The sequence below is a fragment of the Pseudorca crassidens genome, chromosome 5 (assembly GCF_039906515.1).
Source record: "Pseudorca crassidens isolate mPseCra1 chromosome 5, mPseCra1.hap1, whole genome shotgun sequence".
NCBI lineage: Eukaryota > Metazoa > Chordata > Mammalia > Artiodactyla > Delphinidae > Pseudorca > Pseudorca crassidens.
Genome location: NC_090300.1, coordinates 148,483,966 through 148,502,389, shown reverse-complemented (window position 1 = coordinate 148,502,389; position 18,424 = coordinate 148,483,966). Strand labels below are relative to the sequence as shown.

Genomic DNA, 18,424 nt, shown 5'->3' with positions numbered 1-18,424 from the left:
CCTTGATTATTATGTAATTTCCTTCTTTGTCTCTCATTACAATCTTAGTTTTAAAGTCCATTTCGTCCTAAATAAGTATTGTTATACCAGCTTTCTTTTCATTTCCATTTCCATGGAATAGCTTTTACCATCCCCTTATTTTCAGTCTGTGTGTGTCTTTAGATCTGAAATGAGTCTCTTATAGGCAGCATATAGATGGGTCTTGTTTTTGTATCCATTCAGGCGCACTAACTCTTTTTATTTAAATTTCCTTCCTTCCTTCCTTTCTTGGCTGGATCAGGTCTTAGTTGCAGCTCATGGGATCTTTCACTACGGTGCGCAGGCTCTTCATTGAGGCATGCAGGCTCTTTGTTGTAGCGGGCGGGCTTCTCTCTAGCTGTGGTACATGGGCTCCAGAGTGTGTGGGCTCTGTAGTTGTGGTGCATGGGCTTCAGAGCATGTGGGCTCTGTAGTTGTGGCACGCGGGCTCTGTAGTTGTGGTGCGTGGGCTCAGTAGTTGCAGCACGCAGGCTTAGTTGACCCACAGCATGTGGGATCTCAGTTCCCTGACCAGGGATCGAACCAGCGTACTCTGCATTGCAAGACAGATTCTTAACCACTGGACCACCAAGGAAGTCCCCACCCTAAGTCTTTTGATTAGAGCATTTAGTCCACTTATATCTAAAGTAATTACTGATAGGTATGTACTTATTGCCATTTTGTTAGTCATTTTGAGGTTGTTTTTGTAGTTCCTTTCTCTTCCTTTCTTCTTCTTTTGCTCTCTTCCCTTGTGACTTGGTGAATATCTTCAGTGTTATTTTTGGATTGCTTTCTCTTTTGTGTGTGTCTATCTATTACAGATTTTTGGTTTGTGATTACAGGAGGTTCATATACAGCTATACATATATGATTTTAAGTTGCTTAACATATTTTAAGTTGCTGATCTCTTAAGTTCAAATGCATTTTAACAACCCTGCATTTTTACTCCTCTTGCCCTATGATTGTTGATTTTGATATCATATTTTACATCTTTTTATTTTGTGTATCCCTTAACTACTTATTGTGTATATAGACTATTTTACAACTTTTGTCTTTTAACCTTCCTACTAGCTTTGTACATGGTTGATTTACTACCTATATTGTATTTTTGCCTTTACCAATGAGATTTTTCCTTTTGTAATATTCATGTTTCTAGTTGTGGGCTTTTCTTTTTTGCTTAAAGAAGTCTTTTTAACATTTCTTGTTAAGCTGGTTCAGTGGTGATGAACTGTTTTAGCTTTTGCTTGTTTGTAAACTTTTTATCTCTCCATCAAAATGAATGAAAGCCTTGTCAGGTAAAGTATTCTTGGTTGTAGGTTTTTCCCTTTCATCACTTTAAATATATCATGCCACTCCCTTCTAGCCTGAAGTTTCTGCTGAAAAGTCAGCTGATAGTCTTACGGAAGTTCCCTTGTACTTAACTTGTTGCTTTTCCCTTCTTGTTTCTTTTAATATTCTCTTCCTTTTAATTTCTGCCAATTTAATTACAATGTGTCTTGGTGTGATCTTCTTTTGGTTGCTCCTGCTTGGGACTCTCTGTGTTTCCTGGACCTGGACGTCTGTTTCCTTTCCCAAGTCAGGGAAGTTTTCAGCTATTTTGTCTCTAAGTATGTTCTCTGACCTTTTCTCTCTCTCTTCTCCTTCTGGGACTCCTATAATGTGAATGTTACTATATTTGATGTTGTCCCAGAGGTCTCTTGAACTTTCTTCACTTCTTTTTATTCTTTTTTCCATTCAGCTTCAGTGATTTCCAATACTCTGTCTTCCAGCTTGCTCATCCATTCCTTTATATCATTTAAACTATTGTTGATTCCTTCTAGTATATTTTTAATTTCTGTTATTGTATTCTTCATCTCTGCTTTGTCGTTCTTTATATTTACTAACTCTTTGTTAAAAACTTCTAACTTCTCACTCTCCTCATCCATTCTTCTCCTAAGTTTTTTGATCATCTTTGTGATCATTATTTGAACTCTTTATCAGGTAGACTGCTTATCTCCACTTCACTTAGTTCTCTTTCTGGGGTTTTATCTTGTTCCTTTGTTTGGAACATGTTCCTCTGTCTCCTCATTCCGCCTAATTTTCTGTTTTTACTTTTCCCAACCTTGGAGATGTGATATGTCCTATGCGTCACAGCAGAAGACTCCCTTCTGGTGAACAGAGCTATATGATCTAGATTTGCCCCCAGTGTGTTACATGGATCCTTCTGTTGTGGTGGGCTGACTACTGTGGGTGGTCTGGTAGACATGGTGACCCCCACTGTGGTTGGTTGCCAGGCCCTGCCTAGTGCAAAGGCTGGCAGCCGCTGGTTGGTGGGGCCAGGTCACAAGGCAGATGGCTGCAGAAACCAGGGGGTTCCCAGGGCTAATGCTGGCTCACTGGTGGGTTCTGGGGTGTGTGCTTGTGGGGCAGGCCCCCCCATATCTAGTGTCCACCCGCTGACGGGTGGGGTTAGAATCCAGGAATTCCTGGGGCTGGTGCCTGCCCAGTGGTGGGTGAAGTCAGGTCCTGGGGCTAGTGCTGGCCCACTGGCAGACAATGTTAGGTCCTAGGGTCTAGTTTCATGGCCCAGGGGTCCCAGAGCTGGTTTTGGACCACTGGTTGGTGGGGCCAGTTCCTGATACACCTGGCTGCAGAGTACAGGGTATCCCGAAGTTTGTGTAGGCTTTCTGGTAAGTAGGGCCAGATCCTGAGGGGCCTAAAGTGTCTCAGAGCTGGTTTTGGCCTGCTGGTAGGCAGGGCAGGGGCTCAGTGGGTCCCAGGGTTGGTGCCAGCCTGCTTGTGGGACGGCTGGATCCTGCCATGGCAGGCTGCAGGGCTGTGGTGGTCTTGGTGCTAGTGTCTTCCTGCTGATGGGCGGGGCTGGGGCCCAGGGGTTTCTGGAGCTGGTACCTGCCAACTGGTGGGTAGAGCTGGGTCCCAGGTTCTCTGGCTACAGGGCCAGAGTCTAGTGCCTATGCGCCAGTGTGTTGGGCTGGGTCCTGGGTCCTCTGGTGAACAGGGCAATATCCAAGGGAGACTGTGGGCTCAGGGGGGTCTTACGGCAGTCTGCCTGCTATTGGATGAGGCTGTGTCCCCATCCAGCTATTTGCTTGGCCTGAGGTATCCCCTGGTACCTACAGGCTGGTGAGCATGGGTGGGGCTGGGTCTCAAGGCTAATAAGCCAGAGAGAGGATTCCAAAATGGTACTTGCCAGCAGCAGTGTCCAGGTGGTAGAACAAGCTCCCCAAAATGGTTGCCTCCATTGTCTATGTCCCCAGGGTGGGTTCCAGTTGCCTCTTGCCTCTCTGGGAGACTCTCCAAGATCAGTTGGTAGGTCTGACCCAAGCTCCTTTCAAATTACTGCTTCTGCCCTGGGTCCCAGGGCATATGAGATTTTGTGTTCACCCTTTAAGAGTGGAGTCTCTGTTTCCTGCAGCCCTCTGGCTCTCCCAAAAGTTAGCCCCCTGGCCTTCAAAGCCAAACGTTCTGGGGGCTTGTCTTCCTGATACAAGACCCCCAGGATGGAGAGCCCCATGTGGCACTTGGACCTCTCATACCTTGGGGAAAACCTCTGAAATTGTCATTATTCTCCCTTTCATGGGTCCTCCATCCAGGGGTATGGGTCTTGACTATACTGCAACTCCATCCCTCCTACCCATCTTATTGTGGTTCCTTCTCTATATCTTTAGTTGTAGAAGATCTTTCCTGGTAGATTTCAGTCTTTCTCATAAATAGTTGCACTGTAAGTAGTTGTAATTTTGGTGTGCCCATGAGAGGAGGTGAGCTCAGGGTCTTCCTACTCCACCATCTTGGCCAAGCTTTCAAAACACATTATTTTAAAGTACACATGGAACATTCTCCAGGAGAGACCAGACGTTACACTAGAAAAACAAATCTCAATATTTTAAAGGATTGAAATCATACAAAGTATGTTCTCTGATGCAAGGGAAAGAAATTCAGAAGTTAATAACACAAATAAAAATTCACAAGTTTGTGGAAATTAAACAACACACTCCTAAATAACCAAGGAATCAAAGAAGAAAGCACAAAGAAAATTATAAAATACTTTGAAATGACTGAAAATGAAAGCACAACATACCAAAACATATGGTAGGCAGCGAAAGTAGTGATTAGAGAAAGTTATAGGTATAAATAGCTATATTAAAAAGGAATAAATATCTCAAATCAATACCCTAACCTTCCACCTTAAGAAATTAGAAAAGAACAAACTAAATCTAAGGCAAGCAGAAGGAGGGAAAAAACAAGTATTAGAGCAAAAATAAATGAAATAAGGAAACAGAAAACAATAGAGAAAAAAAACAGTGAAACCAGAAGTTGGTTCTATGAAAAGATATAAAAAAAGAAAAAACCTTTATCCATATGCACCAAGAAAAAGACAGAGAAGACTTAAGTTACTAAAATCAGAAATGAAATTAAGAACCTTACAGAAATAAAAAGGATCATTAAGAAATATTATGAACAATTATTTGCCAACAAATTATATAACCTAGGTGCAATGGCCAAATTCCTAGAAAGACAAAAACTATCAAAACCAATTCAACAAGAAATAAAAAATCTGAATAGACCTAAAACAGGTAAAGACATTGTCTTAGAAATTGAGAAACTTCCCACTTTTCCCAATAAAAAGTCAGGACCAAATGGCTTCACTAGTGAATTCTGTCAGACATTTAAAGAAGAATGAACACCAATCCTTCACAGACTCTTCCAAAAAATAGAAAAGGGCACTTCCCAATTCATTATGAGACCAATAAAATCCTGATATCAAAACAAAAGATATCACAAGAAAAGAAAACTAAGTACCAATATGCTTCAAGAATACATATGCAAAAATCCTCAACAAAACCATAACAAACTAAGTCGAGCAATACTGTATATAAAAAGGATTATCCACCATGACCAGCTGTGATTTATCTAAGGAAGGCAAGGTTGGTTCAACACATGAACATCAGTCAATGTAATGCACCACCTTAATGAGGGACAGAAACCACATGGTCATCTCAGTAGATTTAGAAAAGGCATCTCAGCAGATTTAGAAAAAGCATCTGACAAAAACAATTAAAAAAAATTCAACAAAATAAAAATAGAAGGAAACTTCCTCAACCTAATAAAGGGCATCTACCAATATCCACAGCTAACAACATAATTAATGGTGAAAGGCTGAAAGCTTTCCCCCTAAGATCAGGAAGAAGACAAGGGTGTCCACCTTTGCCAGAACAATTCAACATTATACTAGAAGTTATAACCAGAGCAATTACACAAGGAATAAAAATACAGGGCATCCAGGGCTTCCCTGGTGGCGCAGTCATTGAGAGTCCGCCTGCCGATGCAGGGGACGCGGGTTCGTGCCCCGGTCCAGGAGGATCCCACATGCCGCAGAGCGGCTGGGCCCGTGAGCCGTGGCCGCTGAGCCTGTGCGTCTGGAGCATGTGCTCCACAACGGGAGAGGCCACAACAGTGAGAGGCCCACGTACCGCAAAAAAAAAAAAAAAATACAGGGCATCCAGATTAGAAAGGAAGAAGTAAAATTATCTATATATACATAAAAACCATCAGAATCCACAAAAAGCTATTGCAGCTAATAAATCCCACGTTCATGGATTGGAAGACTTAATACTGTCAAGATGGCAATATTCCCAAATTGACCTACACATTCAACGCAATCCTTACCAAAATTTCAGCTGCCTTTTATGCAGAAATTGACAAGCTAATCCTAAAAATCATATGGAAATGCCAGGGACCAGAAATAGCCAAAACGATCTTAAATAAGAACAACAAAATTGGAGGACTCCCACCTCCCAATTTCAAAACTTACCACAAAGCTCCAGTACTCATGACTATGTGGTTTTGGCATAACGATAGATATATAGATGGATGGAATCAAACTGAGAGTCCATTAATAAACCCATATTTTATGGTCAACGGATTTTCAAAAAAGGTGTTAAAAGACCATTCACTGAGGAAACAGTCTTTTCAACAAATGGTGTTAGGACAACTGGACAGCCACATACAGAAACTCCTCCCTCATACCATATATAAAAATTTACTCAAAATGTATCAAAGACCTAAATTTAAGAGCTAAAACTTTACAAGAAAACACAGGCATGAATCTTTGTGACCTGGGATTAGGCAACGTTGTCTTAAATATAACACCTAAAGCACAAGCAACAAAAGAAAAAATAGATAAATTGGACTTCATGAAAATTAAAACCTTTTGTGCATCAAAGGACACTATCATGAAAGTGAAAAGGCAACTCATAGTTGGAGAGGAAATATCTGCAAATCATATATCTGATAAGGGATTGGTAAACAATATATAAAAAATTCTTACAGCGCAACAATAAAAAGACAATCCAATTTTAAAATGGCCAAAGGATCTGAATAGACATTTCTCCAAAGAAGATATACAAATGGCCAATAAGCACACGAAAAGGTGCTCAAAAGCATCAGTCTTTAGGGAAATACTAATCAATACCACAAGGAGATACTACTTCACACCCACTAGGATGGCAATAATCAAAAAACTGAAAATAAGTGTTGGTGAAGATGCAAAGAAACTGGAACCCTTATGCATTGCTGGTGGGAATGTAAAATGGTACAGCATCTTTGGAAAACAGTTTGGCAGTTATTCAAAAAGTTAAACATAGAGTTATTATTTGACCCAGCAATTTCACTCCTAAGTATATACTCAAAAGAACTGAAAACATGTATTCATACAAAAACTTGTACATGACTGCTGAGACCACATTATTCATAACAGACAAAAAAACAGAAAAAACTCAAATGTCTACCTCCTGAGGATAAGCAAAATGTGATATATCCATACAGTGTAATATTTTTCAGCCATAAACAGGAATGTACTGATACATCTACAGTGGACCATGGATGACCTTGACATTATTATACTAAGTGAAAAGCCAGGCACCAGAGGCGACATATTTACAACTCCACTCACGTGAAAAGTACATATCAGGCAAAACCTTACAGACAGAAAGTAGATTAGTGGCTTCCAGGGGCTGGGAGAAGGGAGGAATGGGGAGTGACTGTTAAGAGGTATGAGGTTTCTTTTTAAGTGATAAAAATGCTCTGGAATTAGGTAGTGATGATGGTTGCACAACCTTGTAATGCAACCTTGTAAATATACCAAAACCACTGAATCTAAACTTTAAAAAGGTGAATTTTATGGCATGTAAACTATATCCTGAAAAATTTTAAGTAAATTAAAGGAATTTTAAAAATAAAAAAAAGTGAAATCAAGATACTTTTAGAAAAAAATCAAGAGTGTCTATGTACTACCAGCTGATGAGCAAAAATGGAATTTCTAAAGAAGCCTCTTCAGGTAGAAGGGAAGTGACCCCAAAATGGAGTTCAGAAATGTCAGAGAGCAATGAAAAGCAAAGAATGGATAAAGATGTGAATAAATCTAAATGAACACTGCCAGTATGTTAAATACTAACACTGTTTTGTGTTTGGTTTTTATTGTTTGTGGTTTTTTGTTTGTTTGTTTGTTTTTGGGCCATGCTGCACAGCATGTGGGATCTTAGTTCCCCGACCAGGGATCGAAACTGCACCCTCTGCAGTGGAAACACAGAGTCTTAACCACTGGACCACTGGGAAAGTCCCAATACTAACACAGTTAATATTACTTAGTTGAGTTTAAAAAGAGCATACAGGGCTTCCCTGGTGGCGTAGTGGTTGAGAGTCCGCCTGCCGATGCAGGGCACACGGGTTCGTGCCCCGGTCTGGGAAGATCCCACATGCCGCGGAGCGGCTGGGCCCGTGAGCCATGGCCGCTGAGCCTGCGCGTCCGGAGCCTGTGCTCTGCAGCGGGAGAGGCCACAACAGTGAGAGGCCCGCGTATCGCAAAAAAAAAAAAAAAAAGGAAAGAGCATACAGAATTAAAATATACAGTTACAATCACACATAAATCTGAAGGGGTGAATGGAGTTCAAGTATTCTAAGAAAATGATCTCTGCATGGTCCGGGAAGAAGGTATAATGGCATTATCTGGATAAGTTAATAACACCTTATCTAATTTACATGGTAACCACAAAAAGAAAGAAAAATAGAATATAACCTCCAATGTACTAGGACTAGTGGAAAAGTAGAATGATTTTTTAAAATCATAATACTAGTTTCAAATAATACAAGAGAAGAGAGAAAATAAACACAGAAAATGTAGGACAAGAGTGTCATACAATAGGTTTGTAGATTTAAACTCAAATAGATCAGTAATTACATTCAATGTAAATGAGTTGAATGTTCCCATTAGAGGGCAAAAATTATCAGATTGGATGGAAAAAAGTCTAACTGTATAATCTTTACAAGAGACATATCTAAGGTATAAAACTATAGTAAGGCTGAAAGTAAAATGATTAAAAAAAAAAGATATCATGCAAATATGAGCCTAAAGCAATCTGGTATGGCTATATTAGCATCAGACAATTACACCATAAAGGCAAAGATACATTACTGGAGATAAAGAGAACCACACATAATAATTAAAGTTTGAATTCAGCAGGAAGACGTAACAATTTTAAATTTGCATTCCCCTGATAACATGGTCTCAAAGTATATAAATAAAAACTGACAGAACTGAAAAAGAAATAAGACAAATCCATAATCATAATGAAAGTGTGTAATTATCTTAGTAATGGATATAACAACCAGACGAAAAAATAGTAAAAAACAGAAGACCTGAGTAATATGCTTATCAAGTTAGCGGAACAGAATATACAGAGCAGTGAACCTAAATTCTTTACAAGCACACAGGAACATGTGAGAAAACCTATACACCATATTCTGCTATAAGGCACATCAGCAAATTTCAAACGATTAAAATAAAGAGCAAGATCTTTGGGCAATGCAATTGTGATGGAAAAGAATAAAATAAGAAACATGCATATGTCTGGAAATTTTAAAATATTCTTCTAAATGACCTACAAATCAAAGAAAAATATGATAATGGCAATTACTGTCTTAGCTCAGCCTGCTATAACAAAATACCATAGATTGGGTGGCTTAAACAATAGACATTTATTTCTCATTTAGTTCTGGAAGCTGGGAAGTCTGAGAGCAGGGTGCTCACATGGTCAGGTTCTGGTGAGGGCCCACTTCCTGGCCTTGCAGATGGCTGCCTTCTTCCTGTGTCCTCACATGGCAAGGAAAGACAGTAAGAGAGCAAGCCCTCTGGTCTCTTCATATAAGGCACTAATCCCGTCATAAGAACCTCACACTCATGACCTCACCTAAACCTAATTATCTCCCAAAGGCCCCATCTCCAAATACCATGACTTTGGGGGTTATGGCTTCAACATAGGAATTTGAGGGAGGAACAATTTAGTGCGTAGCATATATTAAATAGTACTGAAAATACCTCAAGTCAAACTCTGTATGATACAGCTGAAGCATTATTTATAAGGAAATGTACCACCTTAAATGCACATTATTAGTAAAAGATAAAAGCTTCAAATTAATAAACTAGGCATTCATCTCAAATTAGACAGTGAACAGCTACAGGAAAATTATGGGCCAATTTTACTCATAGACATTGACTCAAAAATTCCCCCTAAGATATTAGTCATCAGAATCTAATCAATACACTATAAGAACAGGCTAGTATGAACAAGTTATGTTTATATAGTGGTCATCTGTGGGTGGCGGAATTAAAGATTTTTATTCTGCTTTTGATGTTAATCTTTATTTTATAAAATTTCTAAATAAGCACTCATTATTTTATGAATCAGGAAAAAAATATTTTGAATTAATAATTAATATTCTTCTGATCTCTCATCTTTTTGAAGTCAACTACTTAAAGAATGGTGAGAAGAACAAGGGCTCATTCAGAACAGCCATTTCATCTGAGTAACCATCAGTGCTATAAGACCTTATATGTTTCAGTGTCTCTATCTGGTTGAAAACAAAGAAAGGGTGGATAGGAGTAGAAAAGGATTTACAAAGGATTTACAAAGATAGGGATGTGATAATAGCAATTCATAGGCTTTTTGCCCAGACATTAAGGGAGCGATCTCATACACAAATATGTCTATAAATAGAATACTGCACTTTAATGAATAATTTAAAAGCACTTTGCAAACAGGGTTAAGAAAACAAGAATCTAAATGCTCAAAAATCAATAGTTCTGTCCTATCCCAACCTGGTGAGTTACAGAAACAGATGCTTGAGTTGTATCCTTTTAAAAGAAACACTGGAAGCTGGATGGTTAAATATCAAAAAGCTTAAAAACACCTACAAGTTTTGACATGATAATTCTGCCTTTAGAAATTTATCTTTCAGAAATAATTGGTGATACACACCACGAGTTTTGAATAGGATACTTATTAAAGCATTATTTATTACAGTAAATATTTTAAAGAAGCATAAATGTCCAGCTATAGGAAAGAGGTTCAATAAACTGGGATTCCCACTGGAATATTATGCAGCCATTCAAAATCATATTTTAGAAGAATATGATGACACAAAAAATGCTCACTATCTACAAAGAAAAAAAGTTGTTTATAAAACATATTATGGAATGAATCCCACCTTTAGGAAATACATATCATACATATATAAAAGTAGGAAAAAAATCGGCAATCCTTGAGTGGTAAGATTATAGATGATGTTTATTTTGTACTTTATACTTTCTGCCTGTATCTCAAATAGATTCAAACAACCTTCATCAGCCTAAACCCACTTCTAGTGAGGGTAGCTGGGAGGTCAGTACAGATTTGGTACACTGCCCTTCTACAGCTGCATAACAAACCATCACACACTTAGCAACTTAAAACACATTTATTATCTCACAGTTTCTGTAGGTCAGGAGTCTGAACAGGCTTAACTGGGTCCTCTGCTTAGGGTCTCATAAGGCTGCAGTCATGGTGTTGGCTGGACGATATTCTCATCTGCAGGCTTAACTGGGGGAGAATCTGCTTCCGAGCTCACTCGGGTTGCTGGCAGCTGTTTCCCTGCTATAGGACTGAGGGCCCCTGCTTCCTACTGGCTGTCTCTGGAGGTCACCCTCAGCTCCTAGAGGCACTTACTCAAGCCAGCAAAGAGAATCTCTAGTTTCTAGCAAGATGGAATAATGGAATTGACATCCATCACTTTTGCCTTATTCTACTAGTTAGAAGCACATCACAGGTTCCACCTCAGTGGGGATGGGGTTATTATACAAGGGCATGAATACTAGGAGGAGGGGATCACGGTGGGGTCAACTTCATTCATACAGTCTGTCCACTTTACCTAGCTTCCCAGTGCAGAGCTCAGACAAAGGAGGGAAGCTTACACTTGGATGTGAAGACTCTTCTGATCAACCAACCACTCATAAACGCAACTGAACCCTGCCCTCTGCACCTCTGAGGCAGGACAGTACTGTAAAAAGTGAAGGGAGCATTCACCACGAGTCAGGGCTCATGTAGAGAACTTCAGCAGGTCCTGTGCCAGCCTTGAAGGATGGTTGAGATTTAGATCCGTGGGAAGGAATGAGAAAGGGAGACTTTGCCTCTGCAATAAGGAGAGGTTGAGAGGCAGGAATTCCCAAGGTGGGTTCTGGAGGAAGTAAGCAGGACGGTTTGTTCAAAAGAAACACAAACAAATATGATGTCTAGCTTCATATTCTAACCGGTCCCTTGATAGACAACATAGTTGCAAAAACTACGAACAAGACCTAGAGAGGAAGACAGTTTTAATTTTGGCTAATTCAGTAGCACTGACATCAATTCGCCTCTATAGTGTGGTAAATATTACTAATATTTACCAGTATCCAGTGGTCCTAAACTTCCAGAACATGGAAGACTCTACCTCCCTGCCCCATTTGAAACTAGGCATGTCCAGAATGACTCCCTCCAGCCAAAGAAATGTGAGCAGAATGGACCAGCTTCTAAAGTGATTAACTGCAATGTTAATCCATGTTCTAAAAGGGTCCGGATCTAGAACACTGAAGAAGCAATACTGCCAAACTTCCAAGGAACAAACACCCCTCCCTTTCAGAAATGATTAGAGATGATGAAGCATCATAGTGATACCAAACCTGATTAAGAGCGATCCAAGAAAAGATTATTAGTCAATACTTCTTATGAAAATATATGCCAAAATCAAAAGTGAACTATTACCATATTGGATCCAATAATAATTTTTAAATGTAGTATATCATGACAAAGTAGAGTTTATCCCAAGAAATCAATGATGGTTCAAAAATAGAAGATTAAAGTATTTCACCTCAGAGTTCAAAGAAGAAAAGATGCAAAATTATCTAAATAGGTAAAGAAATCATTTGATAAAATTAAAAATCTATTAATGACTTTAAAAAATCTTTTATCAAGCGATTAGTAGATAAGACCATCCTTAACCTAGTAAAAGGAATCTACCAATATATAGCAAACTTCAAATTTAAGGCTTTGAAAACATTGCCTTTAAAGTGAAAAACAATATTAGGATAGCCTTACCACAATTTCTATGCAACTTTGTCTAGTGGTCCAAACAAAGGGAATAAGACAAAATAAAAAATAAAATAAAAGATTTAAGGACTAGGAAGGAGGAAATGAAATCATCACTATTTACTTGGAGAAATTAGAAACAGATCCACACATTTGTGAGGTCTGGTATGTTTCAAAGGCAGCACTGCAGATCACTGGGGAAAGGATGGTACTCAATAAATAGTACTGGTAGAATTGGAAAAAATCTAAAATCATAGCTCTACCTCATGCCTCACACAAAAGTAAGTTCAAAGTAGAATATGAAGAGAAAATATTTCTTTTAAAATTTTAAGAGGAGAATATCTTATGACTATGGGGTAACAAAGGATTTCTTAAATAAGATTTAATAAGCACAGACAATAAGAAAAAGATTGATAAATCTGACTACATTAAAATTAAACATCTGTTCATCAAAATAGCAATTTTAAAAGGATAAAAAACAGGACACAAATAGAATCCAGAATATATAAAGAACATCTAAAAAGCTATAAAAGGAACAACCCAGGCAACAAACAGACAAACAATATAAGAATACCAATTATAGACTTGAAAAGCCAAGTGGCCAATAAATGGGTAAAAAAAAATCCTCAAACTCACTAGTAATCAAGGAAATACAAATTAAAACAGTGAGATATTTTATATCTACTCAACTGACAACAATTAAACATCTGAATGTATAAAGGATTAGCAAGGATGTGAAGAAACAAACCTTTGGAAAATACTTTAACAGCTGAGGTTGGAACTGGGCCTGCCCTATGACCCCACAATCCCACGTGTAGATGTATACCTGAGCCACTCTCCCCTGAGTACGCAGCACAGAAGAGTGGACCAGTGGGACATGGCGATTAGCAGGGGTGGAGGCTGACAGGCTGCTTACAGGAAAACTTCAACTGGGACTCAGGCCAGGTGAGTCAATGTCAGAAGCCAGTCTTGTCAGGAGATGAAACTGGGGATCAGAACCGTGCTTACTTAGGGCAACTTCCTCATAAATAGCACCTGCATCAGTTTATCTTCTACAGCCAATCTGAACATGTTACTTCTTCCTTAAATTTCACCAGCTAAAACTTTCTAGAGCAGAGTCCCAACTTAATCAGTTTCCTCAGCTGCTCTAAAAACCTTTCCATTGAACTTAATGGTTGAACACAACACAAATTAATTATCTTACAGTTCTGGAAGTCAGAAGTCAGACACAGGTCTCGCTGGGCTAGAATCAAGGTGTCAGCATAGCTGTGTTCCTTTCTGGAGGCCTGGCTGGAGAACCCATTTTCTCGTCTTTTCCAGCTTCTGGAGGCTCTGCCTGTATTCCTTGGCTCATGACCCCTTCCATCTTCTAAGCCAGCAATGAGGAGTAGAGTCCTCCTCATTTCACATCACTCTGACACTGACTCTTCTGCATCCCTCTTCCACATTTAATGACCCTTATGATAACTATGGACCCACCTGGGCAATCCAGGATAATCTCTTTGTTTTAAAATCAACTAATTAGCAATCTTCATTCCAACTGCCACCTTAAATCCTCTTTGACATGTAAAATGTCCACAGGTTCTGGAGATTAGGATGTAGACAGCTTTGGGAAGCCATTATTGTGCCTACCACACCTCTCCTCAACTCTACCCCCCACCCCATACCTCTAGCAGAGTCCCAACCCTTTCACAGTGTCCCCCACACCTCCAGCCTCAGCACCACCATACACCCTGTCCTCCAACGACACCAACCTTCTGGCCTTTTTCTAATCAGTGTGTGCCCATCCATGCCCAAACAATTACAACCCAAACTCCAGGGCTCAGCCCAAAGGCCACCTCCTCTCTGAAGCCTTCTTTGATTCCCAGCCTAAATGAGTCACCTCCCCTCAACACACCAACCCCACTTTCTGTGTATCCCAACTGCTGCACTGAGTGTGGCCCCCTGTAATCATCTGTTTTCATGTCCTTACCTCAGTCCAAAGTGGTGAGTTCTTCGATGATATGAACGCTGTCTCATTCCCCTGTGGGTTCCCAGATCATAGCTCAGGGCCTGGGAAACAGTAGCACTCAGGGAGTATTTCTGAAACTTAGAGGAGGCAGAAAGAAGCTGCCCTGGGTCTCTCTCAACAAAACAGATGTCAAAGAATAACCTGGGTTAAGTGTACAGCTAACAGGGCCAAAGAACTATTCCAGATGTTCATAACAAAAACACCTCAACAATCCACTGCTTCGTTTGATGCACAATTTACTATCACATGGAAAAATCTCTGTACCACAAGGGACAGCCATTATTTTTTATTGCTAACCTGTGGGGCAACTCTAAAGTAAAAGACCACCTCAAGAGAAATAAAGGATTTATCTAAAATGATTTACAAAGATGTACTCAAAAGTACAGGCAAGAGAGTAGATGCTGCTCCAACGCAGCACGAGGGCCTGGCAGTTGCCCGTCAGCCCTCCCACATTCTCAGAGGGCTCCAGTCCCTCTCCAGGAAGGCTGGGAAGCACCATGCCAGTGATGCTGAGGGATGTTACAATCTACCCTGTTTAGGGGAAAACAAATTGCCTCTACGTACAAATATATGTACATGCTATAATAAAAAGCACGTTTTTAAAGAGGGTGTTAGTTAAGCAAACAGGGTCTCGTTTAATTTCAATGGTTTGTTATTTGATGTCCATACTCCAGCAAGAAAATTCTCACCTGGGGTGAAGGAGACTAAGCAAAGAAAAGTAAATGTTGACTCAGCACAATTATGCACTTTAGAAAAAAAGAGAGATATTACTAACATGCCTTGAGTTCTTAAAAGGCATGCTTCCATTCAGGTTCAATAGAATTCCCTTGTTCAACTCTTCTTTAAAAGTGTGAATTCTGAAATTCATTTTAAAACTTCAAAAACTACTCTCACACTGGAAAGGAAATTTGAGACGGGAAAACAGAAATAAACGACACATATTCAGCACCATGGACAGTGGACCCAGGATACTTGTTAAGAGTCCTTGCAGCAAGAGCTGAGAGCTAAGAGACACCAGAGCCACCCAAAAATCTACAGTATTCATCCTAATGTTCAATGTGGGAGTGACTCCAATACATGAGCAGGTATTTTTCTTTGTCATGGCCCAAAGGACAGCCTTCTTCGCCAAAGGGTTGTACAACTTTCATCTACCAAGATCTGCTTCAGTGATCACTTTTACAATAAAGCCCTGGGATTTCTGTGAAAATAGGAATGACTCTGCCATTGACACATGGCTACAGGTCCAGAAACTGAAATTGTTGAAACAGAAACAGTGTCCAGCCTTGAATGGCTAGATTGTTCCAAGGACCTCACAGAATTTCTGCAAATATAAACACGGCATGCTCTCAGCCTCCCCTGAACATCAGAGGAAAAAAATAGCTTCTTTCTAAACATCTAATAAAATGAGCCCATGTGGTGAAATTTTCTCATAAATACTTTTAAAAATGTAATTATAAAACTGTGTATTTTCTCCAACTCTGAGTATTAATAAAGATATCTGGAAAAGAGATGTTCTGAAGGTCAATATCACCACTAATCAGCACCACCTGTGGCAATACCAATCCCAAAGCCCTGAATTCTACACAGGATATCCAATCTTTTCAGTTAAAACAAACCCAAAAAACTCCTTTTACCATCAAACCTTTTTTCAAAACCTTATAATATTGAGTACTAACTAAGAAAATGCATGAAGTTATATAAATTCTAACACGCTTGTAATGAAATTTCACGGTGTAAATAACAGCACCTACATACAAGAGAGAAACGTCAGTGCTCAGAAGTGACCAAAGTCAGTCAGTCAGTCAGACTGCACTTGTATTCGAAGACCCCTCCATTTCTGGTGGATCTCCAAGTCTGAACACACTACCCACAACTACTCCAGCTCCTCTGACGGGAGGATCAATGAGCTCACTTTGGATCTTGTCAACAACCACTCCAGAGTGTCACTGTTCTGCAAACAGTCTCTGGGCCAAAACGCACATCTCTGAGACGTTTTAAGATGATGAGTTGTTCTCGTGCACGAGGGGACTGGAAATCAGTTTTCTTCAATAGGAAAGCACCTTTGCACACTTCCTTTGGTTCCCAATTCTAAAGCCAAGTTCAAAGAACAGAACAGGGGCAACAGTTCACCCGCTGACAGCAAGTTAAATTTCGGAAGGATATGGGCGTGCCTGTGCCAGAGGACTGGTGTGAACTGGAAGGTCTGTTTACTACCCTGTCTAGTCCGGAAAGGTCTGTCATCAAGGCCCCGCTACCCTAGCATTCTTCTTCGTGAATTACGCAGCATAAATCCTCATCACCCCGGAGTGCTGTTAGCTCACACGCAGAGCCAAAGAGACCCAGAAGTCCGCGTTGCCTCAGAGGAAGGCGGGAGGAAGGTAATCAACCCTAGGCACGAGGTGTTAAGACCTGGCTTTTTGTTAACTTGCTAATCTGCTACGCAAGTTATATACTTGAGAGTAGTAAGGAGAAAAAAAGTAGAAACGCCACCGGGCAAAAAGAAAAAAATAAACACTCTCAGCAAACAATACTTCCAGAGCGGAACACTTCTGGGAACAATAAGAAACACCTTCTGACTCGCCCCCTAATAAAAGAAGAAAATGCAGTAACTGACGAGACGAGCACGCACCCGCCCCATCTAACCCGCTCCTGGCTTTGACACGGGGTCGCAGAGAGACGCTGACACTCGTCAAGGAGGCAGACGCCGGGAGTGCGGGCAAAGGACACAAAGCGCGTCCGCACGGAACCCCTTCCTGCTGCCGCGGGCGCCGTGGTCCCGGACGCCGCCCCCGCCCTCCGCGCGCCCCTCCCCTGCGTCCCGCCCGCCCCGAGCCGAGCGCCGACGACGTGCTTTCCCCCAAATCTTTCCTCAGCCTCACGCGACTGAACTTCAACCGTTTTGAAATGTAAGCCCCATAAAGTCCAGAGCAGAACCGCGGCGGACGTCTACTGACAGGCAAGCGTTAACTCCCCTGCTTCTGGAAGCGCGGTTCTTGTTTACAACTTCTGGATTGGGGGGGAGGGGAGACAGGGCAGCCCAGGCAGGGTCCTCGTTTCGCCCAAGTCACTTCACCACTTTCCTCCGAAATCCTCCCCGCGTCCAGTTTCCGTCCTCGGAACATTTCGTGAGCTCGCAGCGCGGCCCGGGCGTTAACTTGAGGAGGGGGCGCCCCAGAGTCCCGCGGGGACCTCCCGGACCCCGCCTCCCGCCCCGCCCCGCCCCGCCCGGCAGACGACCCGGCCGCCGTCCAAGTTTGTCCGGGCCGGGCGGGGGTCTTCGGGGCTCTCGGCGGGGCTCAGTCGGGCGAGACCTGCGCCCCACGCCCGGCACTGACCCCGAACCCGGCCACGGGCCGCCGATTCCCAGCTCCACAACGACCCCGGCCCGGGCGCCAGCTTGACTCCCGATCCCCGGCCCGGACCCCGACCCCGACTCCCGACCCCCGATTCTCGGCCCCGATCCCTGGTCCCGACCCCGGCTCGACCCCGGCCCGGACCCCGACCCCCGACCCCGGACCCCGGCCGGTCCCCCGGCTGGGACCCCGATTCCCCACACCCGATCCCCGGCCCTGCCCGCGACCACTCACCTGTCCCGCGGCAGAGGGCGTGCCCGCGGGCCGGCCCGCGGGAGGGCGGCCGGGGCGGGGCTGGGGGGTGGGGACAGGCGATCCCGGCGGCGGTGGAGCCTGAGGCGACCGAGCCTGAGGCGACTGAGGCGACTGAGGCGGCGGTAGCAGCTCCTCGCGCTCCAGGCGAGGCACTGCGCGCGGCGCGGGCCCGCCCCCTCAGCTCCGCCGACCAATCCCGCGCCGCGCGCCGCGGCTGACCCCGCCCCTCCGTGGAGCTGGTTCTCGCGAAAGCGGGCGCAGCGGGCCAATCGAACGGCGGAACGGCGACGCGCCCGGCCAATCGGAGCTCAGGAAGCGCTGCAGAACGAAACCAATTAGCGTGGAGGGGGCGG

The 18,424-nt window shown here is 42.3% G+C and overlaps 1 protein-coding gene across 2 annotated transcripts in view; it reads right to left on the bottom strand.

Annotated features, from left to right (window-relative positions):
* The window catches only part of PCBP3 (poly(rC) binding protein 3), a 212,307-nt gene extending 194,114 nt beyond the window's left edge, over positions 1-18,193 (bottom strand). The window contains exon 1 of one of the 2 annotated variants that reach the window (XM_067739703.1): positions 18,051-18,193. The gene's annotated coding sequence lies outside the window, so the exon portion shown is untranslated. The remainder of the gene's footprint in view (positions 1-18,050) is intronic. The other variant, XM_067739697.1, reaches the window with a different exon arrangement.
* Between the last annotated feature and the right edge of the window lie 231 nt (positions 18,194-18,424).